The following is a 13,117-nucleotide window of genomic DNA, read 5'->3' as shown; positions in this document are numbered from 1 at the left end:
AAAGGGCAGGCAGTCAGTAGAGTACTCCTTTGAGACTGCCCCCTCTCTAATAAATACGTCGTTTTGGATAGTGCTGCGGGGGGGGGGGGGGAATCCTATCACGGGAAAACAACATCAGCCAGAAGAGTGGCAACACTACTGGAACTCTTGTTCAGTAGGGGCATGCAATGTGCAGGAGAGCGATAGTAAAAGAGGACTCATTCGTAAGGGGCACAGATTGGCGCTTCTGTGGACAAGAAAGATACTCCAGGATGATACGTTGCTTCCTGGTGCCATGGCCAAGGATTTCTCTGACCGAACACAGGGGATTGTGAAAGTGGTGGGTTAACATCGAGACGTCGTAGTGCTCATCGTAACAAACAGCAAATACAGAAAGATTGATGGAGACATGCAGAAGGAGTTCAGGGAGTGAACGTGAAACATTGCAGAGCAGTACACGCCCGTCGGCCCTCGATGTTGCGCCGACCTGTGAAACCACTCTAAAGCCCATCCACACTATTCCATTATCATCCATATGTTTATCCAATGACCATTTAAATGCTATTGATGTTGGCGAGTCCACTACTGTTGCAGGCAGGGAATTCAGCACCCTTACTACCCTCTGAGTAAAGAACCTACGTCTGACATCTGTTCTTGATCAATCTCCCCTCAGTTTATAGCTATGTCCCCTCGTGATAGCCATCACCATCCGAGGAAAAAGGCTCTCAATGTCTACCCTAGCTAATCCTCTGATTATCTTGTATGCCTCAATTAAGTCACCTCTTAACCTTCTTCTCTCTAACAAAAACAGCATTAAGTGCCTCAGTGTTTCCTCAATAGATCTCCCCTCCGTACCAGGCAACATCCTGGTAAATCTCCTCTGCACCCTTTCAAGTGCGTCCACATCCTTCCGATAATGCGGCAACCAGAATTGCACAAAATACTCCAAATGTGGCTGCACCAGAGTTTTATTCAGCTGCAACATGACCTCATGGCTCTGAAACTCAATCCATCTACCAATAAAGGACAACACACAGTACGCCTTCTTAACAACCCCATCAACCTGGGTGGCAACTTTCAGGGATCAATGGACATGCAAACCGAGATATCTGTGCTAATCTACACTACCAAGAATCTTACCATTAGCCCAGTACTCTGCATTCCTGTTACACCTTCCAAACTGAATCACCTCACACTTCTCTGCATTCAACTCATTTGCCACTTCTCAGTCCAGCTCTGCAGCTTATCTATGTCCCCCTGTAAACTGCAACATATTTCTGCAATGGCCACAACTCCACCTACTTTAGTGTAATCTGCAAATTTACTCACCCATCCTTCGACGCACTCCTCCAGGTCATTTATAAAAATGGCAAACAGCAGTGGCCCCAAATCAGATCGTTGTGGTACAACACTAGTACCTGAACTCGAGGCGGAACATTTCCCTTCAAGTACCACTCTCTGTCCTCTTACAGCGAGCCAATTTCTGATCCAAGCTGCTAACTGATCCTCAATCTCATGCCGCCGTGTTTTCTGCAATAGCCGACCGTGGGGAACCTTATCAAACGCTTTACTAAAATCTGTATACACTACATCAACTGCTCGTCCATCTGTTTGGTCACCTTCTCAAAGAACTGAATAAAGTTTGTGAGGCACAACCTACCCTTCATAAAACCATGTTGACTATCACTAATCAAATTATTCCTTTCTAGATGATTATAAATCTTTCCGAGAGTTTTCCCACAACAGAAGTAAGGCTCTTTCATCTGCAGTTACCGGGGTTGTCTCTACTCCCCTTCTTGAACAATGGGACAACATTTACTGTCCTCCAGTCTTCTAGCACTTTTCCTGTAGACAATGACGACATGAAGATCTAAACCAAATACTCTGCAAACTCCTCCCTAGCTTCACAGAGAATCCTCGGACAAATGCCATCCGGCCTAGGGGACTTATTTACTTTCACACTTTCCAGAATTGCTATCACCTTTTCCTTATGAACCTCAATCCCTTCTAGTGGAATAACCTGTATCTCAGTATTCTCCTCGACAACATTGTCCTTTTCCTGCGTGAATACTGACGAAAAATATGCATTTAGCACCTCTCCTATCTCCTCGGACTCCAAGCACAGCTTCCCACTACTGTCCTTGACTGGCCCTAGTCATACCCTAGTCATTCTTTTATTCCTGACATACCTATTAAAAGCTTTAGGGTTATCCTTGATCCGAACTGCCAAATACGTCTCATATCCCTTCATGGCTCTTCTTAACTCTCTCTTTGGGTCCTTCCTAGCTAACTTGTAACTCTCGAGCGCCCAAACTGAACGTTCACGCCTGATTTTTAAATAAACCTCCATCTTCCTCTTAACATGTGATTCAACTACTTTCGTACACCACGGTTCCCTCGCTTGAGCACTGTCCTCCCTGCCTGACAGCAACATACTTATCAAGGACACGCAGTAGCTGTTCCTTAAACGAGCTCCATATTTCAATTGTGCCCATCCGCTGCAATTACCTTCCCCATCCTATGCATCCTAAGTCTTGCCTCATCGCATCATTATTGACTTTCCCCAGCTGTAACTCTTGCCCTGCGGTATATGCCTACCCCTTTCCATCGCTGAAGCAAACGTAACTGAATTGTGGCAGCAAGCATAAAAGCAGGACTTCAAAGTTGTAATCTCAGGATTACTGCCTGTTCCAACTGTCACTGACGCGAGTAATATCATAAAACCATTGAATTTACTGTGCAGAAAGTGCCCATTCGGCCAATCGAGTCTGGACCAGCATCTGAAAAGAGCACCCCACTTAATGCCTATCCCCGAAACCCTGGTATCACAACCAACCATTTATTTAGAATATAAGAGCAATTTATCATGGACAATCCACCTAACCTGCACATCTTTGGACTGTTGGAGGGAACCCGATCACCGGGATGAAGCCACCGCAGATACGAGGAGAAAGTGCGGACTCTGCTCAGAGTCTGACCCACGCCGGTAAACGCACGTCGGACCCTGACTCAATGAAGTATCTGTCCAAACTACTGTGCTACCGTGTTTCCCATTTCCTTTAGAAAAATTGGAGGATATTGCAGCTAAATACGCAGCTAACTGGTCGGAGGGAGGATCTCAGATTTCCTGACGACTGGAATGTCTTTCAGGGTGGTTGTAGCCAGTGCAAAACAGTTCGGCTACATCTGAACTAGAGGTTCACCAATATCCTGGCTGGGATGTTTGCTGGTGTCGCTCGGGAGGATTTAACTTTGTGAGGCACGGGGTTGCGAGCCAGAGAATTAGCTGTGAAGCTGTAATAATCGGGAAACAGAGAACCAAATGAGAGAACACCCCCCCCCCCACCCGTCTGTTCAAATGCAGTGGTTTGAATTGTATTTGTTTCAACGCCTGTACATCAGGTAATACAGATGTACTTCGATCACTTATTGGTAATTGGAACATATTGTGGACATCACAGAAACGTGGTGAGATGATGGGCATAGTTGCCAGCTGAATGTTGGCGGATTGAGGTATTTAAATGAGATAGAGGGGGGTGTCAAGGAGGAGGGGGGGGGTAGCATTTATGTTTAAGGAGCATATTATGAAATGGAAATCGCTTATTGTCACGAGTAGGCTTCAATTAAGTTATTATGAAAAGCTCCTAATCGCCACATTCCAGCACCTGCCCGGGGAGACTGGTACGGGAATCGAACCGTGCTGCTGGCCTACTTGGTCTGCTTTAAAAGCCAGCGATTTAGCTCAGTTATCATTACCCCCACTGTGGTAGCATTGTGGATAGCACAATCGCTTCACAGCTCCAAGGTCCCAGGTTCGATTCCGGCATTGGGTCACTGTCTGAGCGGAGACTGCACTTCCTCTCCGTGTGTGCCTGGGTTTCCTTCGGGTGCTCCGGTTTCCTCCCACAGTCCAAAGATGTGCAGGTTAGGTGGATTGGCCATGATAAATTGCCGTGAGTGTCCAAAATTGCCCTTAGAGTTGGGTGAGGTTACTGGGTTATGGGAATGGGTGGAGGTGTTGACCTTGGGTAAGGTGCTATTTCCAAGAGCCGGTGCAGACTCGATGGGCTGAATGGCCTCCTTCTGCACTGTTAAAAAAAATTAAAAATTCTATGACTTCGGAGTGCTCACACAATGAGGCAATCTTGGTACAGCTCAGGAACTGGACAAGGGATATTATAATGATGGGCGTTGATTACAGGCATTCTAACTGTCAATGAGATACAAATCGGCAGAGAGATTTTGGATAGGTGCAAAATAAATAGGGTTAATGCAGTAGGGGGTTTTAATTTCCATTATTTTGACTGGGTCTTACTTACTGTTAGGGCTTGCATGGGGCAGAATGTGTAAGCTGTTTCAAGGAACGCTTATTGATGCAATATGTAGATATTCTAACTCAGGAAGGGGCAGTACTGGACTTGGCATTAGTGAATGAACCTGGATAGGTTTTTGAGATGTCAGTAGGGATACATTGTTATGGTAGTGACCGCAATTCCGTACGTTTCGAATACTTTTGTATAATGCTGAGTTTAACTCCAGCGTTAATTTGCCAAACTGGGCAAAGGCAAATTGCGATAAACTTGACAGGAATTGACGAATTTGGATTGGCTGCACATTTTGGAGGGTAAATCAACATCGGACATGTGGAATCTTTCAAGCGACAGTTGATTATGATTCCTGATAGAACCAAGTGTTCGGATTGAAGACTCAGGGAGACTTGGATAACGAGGGACACTGTGAACATTGTCAAACATAAAAAGGAGGTTTTCTATGGTCAAGAAGGACCGGGACAGTGGGAACGCTTGTGGAGTATAACCAAAGTAAGAAAGTATTTACGGCGGAAATTAGGAGGTGTGGGAGGGGTTATAGAACGTCATTGACAATTTGGATTAAGGTTAATCCAAAAGCAATCTCTTCAGATGTAAAAAGCAGGAGGGTGGCCAGGGAAAGGATTGAACAACTGAAGGATACTGGAGAAAGCTATGTGTTGAGGCAGAGGAAATGTGTGAGGTACGAAAAGTTGCATCAGTATTCATTAAACAAAAGGACTTTGTGAAAAATGGTCTGAGTCATGTTGACATCGAAAAGGAGGAGGTCTTCGGTCTATAAAAACAAATTAAGGTTGATACGTCCGGATGGAAATCACCTCAGAATACACGGCGAAACAAGGGAGGAAATTGCTGGGGCCTTAACTGGCATCTTTGTATCCTCGTTGGCGACTGGTGAGATCGCAGAGAACGGTAGAATAGGTAAAATGGTACCCCTGTTTAAAAAAGGTAGCAGGGATAATCCTGGAAACTATGGGCTCGTGCGCCTCACCTCGGTAGTTGGTAAATTATTGGAGTGAATTATCAGGGAAAGGCTTTATACCAACTGAAAAGAAATGGAGCTTTAGCGACAGGAGGCATGGTTCTGTGACGGGAGCTCTTGTCTTACTGACTTGATTGTTTTATTTGAGGAGTTAACAAAGATGATTGATGAGTGGAGGGCGGTGGATGTTAATTGCATATGCGTCAGTAAAGACTTTGACAAGGTGATTCATGGCAGATTGGTGCAAACGGTGTCAGAGGAGGTTGTGGAAGCAGATACATTAACGGTGTTCGAAAGGTATTTTGACAAATTAAGCTGAGACTTTTGGCCAAGGGTAGCATCATGACCGTCACAGGCTTGGAGGGCCAATGGGCCTGTTTATGTGCCTGTTCTTTGTTCTCTCGTTAAAAATCATTACCAATTCTGTGCACATTACTGGAAAGGGGGTCTTAACATTTCCTTGCAAAACTGAAGCATCAAATCCATCGTTCTCTATTGAATTACCGTCGTCATGATGTGATTCTCTTAGCGACCAAAACCACTTGACGAAGCTGTACACTGGTCATTTCTGATTCGTGTATTTGTTCAAGGCTCCCCCGACATCAGAGCTCTGCCATCTCTCACCATTTCATTTCCATGATTCTTTATTACTTTTCCTATCAAAATGGCACGAACATTTTTGACCCTTGTCAGATCATTGTCTGGTCAAATAAACTTACTTTTATTTTCATAATTTTGAACACCCAGTTATCATTTTTCAAATTAATGGGCAATTTAGTGTAGCCAACCCACATAACCTGCCCGTCTTTGAAATGTGGTTGTGAAACCCACGCAGCCACAGGTAGAATGTGCAGACTGCACACGGCAGTGACAGGGGGCCTGGATAGTCCTCATTGCCGTAAGAAGCAGTGCCAACCACTCGGCCACTGTGCCGCCCACTTAATTAACCGCTGGATGGGAAGGTACTCCGGAAAGATTTAAATTTTCGATTAATATTAATAAATGACAGAAGGGGACTTGGATAATGTCCCGTTCTTTCCCACTGAGCCTTGTTCATAGGTTGGAATTCGGTATCTTCTGACTCTCCCGATGGAAGGAAGTCACTCACTGCACAGTTTTGTCAGTGGCAGGTTGTGGATGTGAACTCATTTGAAGGCACATGCCACAGTGCGATCCACCATTTATTTTATTGTGGTACATTGGATTAACAATGCTGAGGCTAATTCTTTATTAGAAAAATGGCTGAGTGAATAATTTGTGTTTGGTTTTGGTGGGCATGAACAGTTTCAACAGCATTGTCTCGGTCGATGGACATCTTCTAACTACCTAAGTATTACGATGCAAATAGACAATTTCAAAATTGAAGTTTGAAACTTTTTGTAATATGTGGCGGAGAGATGTAAAACTGCAGAAGAGGGAATTTTCGACAGTCTTCTTGCAATTATTTCAACAGTATGTTATGGCTCTGGGTGTGCATCAATCCGGCTGTACATTTCTTTCCAAAATGAAGCCAGAGAGAAGTCATTAGAAATGTCGAAGTAACAATTTCTGCGTACAGAGGACAATACACTGATAGCTTTATTAATGAATGTCCTTCTATTCTGTGTAAAATGAACTTAATCGAGATATTAAACATCAGTTCCTCACGTAAATACAATCACAGTTTCGCTACAGTATCGCTATTGACGGCTCATGTTTGTCCAATGCACTTAAAGATGCACAGCCGCAATGCACTCCTAATTTAATTTATTTAGTTTGAAAACACAGCCTGAGGTCCACTCACGGCTTTCTGCACCAGAATGAAACATTCAAATTACCTTTTGGCTGGTGCAGCCAAGGGCCGACTTCACTATAAAATCATGAATTATTCCCATCCTCTTGTACAACACCAGCTCTAGTACAGCCTATTCTCTGGTTTTCGCCAGAACAGATTATTCTCTGAAACTATCTTTAACAGTGTTCGCCAATTCATCAGGGAGACCTTAGCCCACCAGACTTTAGCACTATATCTTCAATTTAAAATCTCCCCTTATTATTAGTGCACTTTTCTGACAAGCATGCGACTATTTATGGTATATACGACCCTGCCATAACTCTCGGCAGTTATTTTCCTCCTCCTACAATTCCTCATCTGAATGTAAACCTTTTCACATCCTGGCATCCTCAAATTAGGTCAGCAATTTCTGATGCAAAAATACCCCTGCCCACTCCTATGTCCTGCAGCCAAGTCTCCGTTATGGCTGTTGAATCATACTTACTTATTACTATATTCATTCTCTCAGTTTGGCTGTTTTATTTCGAAAGCCAGCCGCACTCACATTAGGACTTTCATTTGCATTATCTATTTCATCTTGTTTCATTCACTCATTTCCTGTTCCATATCACTTTCTGTCATTATCTGATTTATTTGTCAATTGTCATGTAAGGGTGGCAGATTTTCTTCCCTAAAAGACCCACGAACTTCGGATGGGTTTTGACTGCGAACAATTATTTAATTTGGATTTTTATGACAGATTTGTCTTTGTTCAATTCCAATTACACCAAATGTCATGATGAAATAGGGTATCTGACCCTTCAGATCTGCATTACTGCTTTATTGGATTACCAGCTCAATTTAAAAAAAAACTATGGCAACAGTCCCGTCCCATCACTTGCTCGACCTACATAGCCATATTATTAATTTCAAAACCTTACTAATTCTATAGTCAAGAGGCTTGCAAGAACAACGGCCAGAGAAGATTTTTTGAGATAATTTTCCGAAATGTATTGATCGCACTTTTCCCTATATTAGTAGTCGTGTCTGATGGAATTCAACGTATTCCGTAGCATCATATTTTTAGCGAAGCGTCCTTCTTACTAATCTGATTTCTTTCTTGCCAATATCAACTTTACTCAGTCAATGATTCAGTTAGGTTATTATTCTTCTCCCATTCCCCAGGTCCCCACATGATGCAGAACTTCCTTCTACGTTGGCTACATCATTGCAACATTCATGGACTCCAACGAATGGCCCCACCAGCTCGCACTGCAATTTCTATCATGGAAAATGTAGTTGCCACAAAACCTGTATGCAGACAGGCATATCTCCCGTCTGCAATAGTGCTCTTTTCTGCAAAGAACTAAGTCATTCCATTGGAAGAGACAATCCCCTTATGCCGCTAGATTCCATTTAATTTACCCCACTAGAATGGTTTATATTATCACTGTTCCAATGCCACTTAGCTGTTTCTAACTGGGGCCCCTTTTAAATCCAAACAAGATAAATATTTTATATTACGATTTGGTACAATTGCAAAACTGAGCACATCTCCTTCTGTCCACTTTGAGGTCATATTTACATAGTGCCTATGTCCTGCTACCAAAATCGAAGGCCTTTTCTTCATAAATGTGGCGTCGTCCTGTCAGAAAAAGTCCTCGTGAATTACCGTACTCACTATTGCACTGCATCGAATGTAGTTCAGCCTTCGGTTCAAAAACTGAGCTGCACTGCTCAAACAAGAAATATTGACTGCAGACGCTTTTGCCCCGGATCGAGTTATCATCCAGTTTTAATCGCGTTTGCATTAATTAATTCAGTTATATAATTTACCTCTTTTCGTTCGTGTAATTCACTCACTTCATTACCACTAGCTAGACTTTTCTCAACTTTAGTTTGAGACTAAGCCTTCGTCAGGCCCACATATTCTTCCCCTTCAGCAGACAAAGGTCACTTTCTGAAATGTGAGATATTTAGGAAATATCAAAGGAAAAAGGGATCTTGTTGAACTGCTTCCCTCACGACTCTAATTAAACATATCTAAGAACTTTAGTATTAGTTACAATACTTACAATCAAACTGACCGAAAACAGTTATTTTCTGAACACACTTAATTGTGAAATCCCCAAGGGTGTGCATTCGAGCCGCTATTCACTCAAGCTAAAGTTTTATTTCACTAATTGTGCACGATTACTGACGTGCACTTTGAAAAATTATCTCTCTGAGATTTTACGAGTGGGCCATCCGGATATAATTCTTTTCCTGTTCATAATTCATGGACACATCAAAAGGATACTGGACTAGACATGTATAATTGTCCCGGACAGCTCCCTTGAACCAAATTTCGGCAGGTGTCAAATGTCCATTTTATTTGGAATTGTCGCTCAAAAGTGATAAATATTATGGCTCTTTAACCCTTCCATTTTGGGGGTAAAAATATAATCTAACATTACTGCGTATCACAAGGACTGGTTCCAATGAACGAACATTTGTGGTGCCATCGGAAAGTGATATATTGCTCCTTTCATGCTGTGATTGCCTCGTCTGGCTCCTTATTTTAGAGAGACAGAATCTGCTATGCTCCGAAAAGGAACTCAACAGAGAGTGTGAGAGGGGGGCAGAGAATTATTCTGCTGACCACCGACCGTAGGAGAAAAACACGAATTAGTTAGTTAACTTGTCTTTGGAATGATTGCGTATTTTATATACTTTGAGGTGACTTTTCGCCAAATATCAGAATTAATGTTTGACACAATTGATTGGAAAGCATTACGACTGCCGTATCTGATAGAGAAATTGCACAGCATTCAGATTTGACGAAAGTTCACAATTGGAATTAATTCATTGCAATGTGTGAATTTTGATTACAGCCCGCATCGTGCACCGTGTTAGAATATTTCTTAGCCATGCTTTATAATTTGATAAATATGTGATTGCAACACAAAGCGTGCGGGGTAGTTCACCATGACGTAGTTTGGGCTGGAGCGTTTTAGCTGTGAAGGAACACTGTCGCGGCACGATGTTCGATCTACGGAATAGTGAAGGCTGACATGGGAAACAGGACTCAGGTGCAAAAAAAATTCAATACGTACCCATGACCGGTAGGAATGAACGTTTACTCTAATTAGAAGAGCCAATAACCAGAAGCATCGATTACCACAATAGAAGGAGATTTGGACGGTATTCGAGGAATATATTTATTTAATCCCGACGGTAAGCATCTGAAACTAGCACCCTCAAATGTCGGGTGAAGCGCGAACGGTTACAACGGAGAATAAACTTGGAGACATGCATTTGAAACGTCCCAGCATCGAAGGCTACCGACCCAAGTGCTGGAAAATGGACTCAAGTAGATACGTGCTTCTTGTTCAGCTTGGCACGATGGACCGAAGTGTTTCTTTTTGCGCTCTGAAGCTCAATATCACTACCATGTGTGATGCATATTTCGTTGATGTAATTGCAGGCTATAAGCACATGTAAGCAATAAAGCAATAAGCAATAGCACATGCAGGCTATAAGTACATCCACACACGGACATATTCCGGTCGGAGAAAACCTACTTTTGACTACGAAACGTGATTTATTTCCCCCTGTTAAAGCAATACCTGAAATGAAAATTCCTACCTCTGATTTCACTTGCGCATTGCCTCACCCCCACTCTCATTAACCTTCTCCTATTCTGTTTTTTTTTAAGTTTACAGTACCCAATTCCTTTTTTCCAATTAAGGGGCAATTTAGGGTGGCCAATCCACCTAGCGTGCACATTTTTGAGTTGTGGTGGGGAAACCCACGCAAACAAACGGAGAATGTGCAAACTCCACACGGACAGTGACTCAGAGCCGGGATCGAACCTGAGACCTCAGCGCCGTGAGGCTGTAGTGTTAACCCACGTGCTGCATCGTGAATCCGGACACTCGTCGCTAATTGTCGACATTTCATATACAGATACCTATGTCCCTGTTTTCGACTGCTTAAATCGTAAATTTTAGGGAAAAGACCAATAAATCTCAGAACCTCGACTTTAAAATGACACACTGTACGGAGGAACACAGCGTTTCGATTAAATATCGGAAATATGTCATTATTTTTTATTGTGTGCTATTTACAAATCGTGTTTGCACCTGTCATGCAAGGTGTTTTCTTTTAATTTTACAATTTTTTTAGAACAATATATTGAGGGCAGCACGGTAGCATGGTGGTTAGCATAAATGCTTCACAGCTCCAGGGTCCCAGGTTCAATTCCCGGCTGGTTCACTGTCAGTGCGGAGTCTGCACGTCCTCCCCGTGTGTGCGTGGATTTCCTCCGGGTGCTCCGGTTTCCTCCCACAGTCCAAAGATGTGCTGGTTCGGTGGATTGGCCATGCTAAATTTCCCGTAGTGTCATAAAAAAGTAAGGTTAAGGAGGTGGGGTTGTTAGTTTACGGGTATAGGGTGGATATGTGGGTTTGAAAATGGTGATCATTGCTCTGCACAACATCGAGGGCCGAAGGGCCTGTTCTGTGCTGTACTGTTCTGTTGATGCTACTACGACTGATTTCACGTTCTATCAATGGAATTACTTGTATCATAGTTTAAGAATGTTTACGTTTTTAACGTCTGGATGCGACGGTGTAAAGAATAGATTTGTGTTCGGATTACTAAGAGGGAGAATATGAGAAAGGATCTGACACATTTTTCTTGAATTCTCCTTATTTTTATCACATTCGGGACTTCGATAAATTTTTGAAAAAATTATCCAATTTCATGGCGTTAGATTATTCACAGTTGTGAATCGTGTGGCTTAAGCAGTGTAATGTTCCGACCAGATCGCTCGTCAACTTTTCGTCTTGAATAAGAAATTGATGCAGTCGGAATTTTCTGTTGTGTATATCAACATGGACAACTTTAATGTATGTATTTATCTTTTCCAAGCCCCCAGAGAATACAATCAGTGCAGAACGGGTAAGGAAGCAATGTATTTGTTGCAGAACCTCTTCGATATTGGGAGACTTAATTATTGGAACAAATTATCATTGGCAAATAAAAATTAACGTCTGTGGACAGCTTCAGATCGAGGTTAACATATCCACCTTTTGTTCGTGCCGAATTCGAAAATGACATATTATGTGTATAGGCTTACGTTCAGCCAACCTTTAGGCGGAGAGAGAGTATAACTGAAAAACTGGTTCATTCCGCAGAATGTACAGGAGACAGGAATTCTCAGAGCTTTAAATTACAGGAAAAAGTGCATTTGTGTATGGAGACAGACATTTTCATTGGCAACATAATACAGAATCATACGTCTGAGGCACATATTTATTTATTTATAGATGTGAGCTCTTCTGGATGGATAGAACTATAGCAATAGATGTACTGTCAAAGCGGATGTCGACAGAGTTTGATTGCAGGTGGGGGATTCGACATCACAGTGATTATTGCACGTTATTCATCAAAGAGGATACATATTTACAAATATATTGCGCCTTACATATTCCTGAGAGCGTCGACCGGCGATATTTGAGTTAGATGAACTTAATAAAAAAATGCAACGATGGAGAGACAAAACATATCTACAATTCACAGACACATAGGTTATGATCGCCACCAAGTTGCTGGTTTCAGCTGTTTCTTTCCACGACGAACTGTCGGGCGAACGCTCATGCAGATGCACCCGAAGTGTTCCATGAATGTTTACTTAACATATGTTAATGAATGCTCTGGACTCCGAGATTGAGTATTTTTTCCCTCCGTCCTCACTTTTAAAACACAGTTACTGATTCGTCTGATGAGCATTCAAGCATTAGGACACTTGCGGACATACTGAAAGCAGCTGCTTGCAAATTACGCTATTCGTACAGCAGGAGGAATGATTTACCTGGCAGAAAGCAAATAATAGAAGGTTACTTAAGCCGCTGGAGGCAGAGTGCATTTAGAGTTGTATAGAACGAATCAGACATTGCTGTTCTGTTTTTGATTTGTTCGTGTCATAAACTCTTTAATTTGCTCACAATACGTTCTTGTGCTTATCGTTCTGCAGTACAAACAGTTGGAACGATCGGCTTAACGTAACAGACAACCTCCGATCAAATATCC

The 13,117-nt window shown here is 42.5% G+C and overlaps 1 long non-coding RNA gene across 1 annotated transcript in view; it reads left to right on the top strand.

Annotated features, from left to right (window-relative positions):
- The first annotated feature begins 11,955 nt into the window (after positions 1-11,955).
- Positions 11,956-13,117, top strand: part of LOC119974600 — a 32,154-nt gene continuing 30,992 nt past the window's right edge. The window contains exon 1 of the long non-coding RNA XR_005462531.1: positions 11,956-11,986. This is a non-coding gene — a long non-coding RNA (uncharacterized LOC119974600). The remainder of the gene's footprint in view (positions 11,987-13,117) is intronic.

The sequence above is a fragment of the Scyliorhinus canicula genome, chromosome 12 (genome assembly GCF_902713615.1).
Source record: "Scyliorhinus canicula chromosome 12, sScyCan1.1, whole genome shotgun sequence".
NCBI lineage: Eukaryota > Metazoa > Chordata > Chondrichthyes > Carcharhiniformes > Scyliorhinidae > Scyliorhinus > Scyliorhinus canicula.
This window is presented reverse-complemented; position numbering and strand designations above follow the sequence as displayed.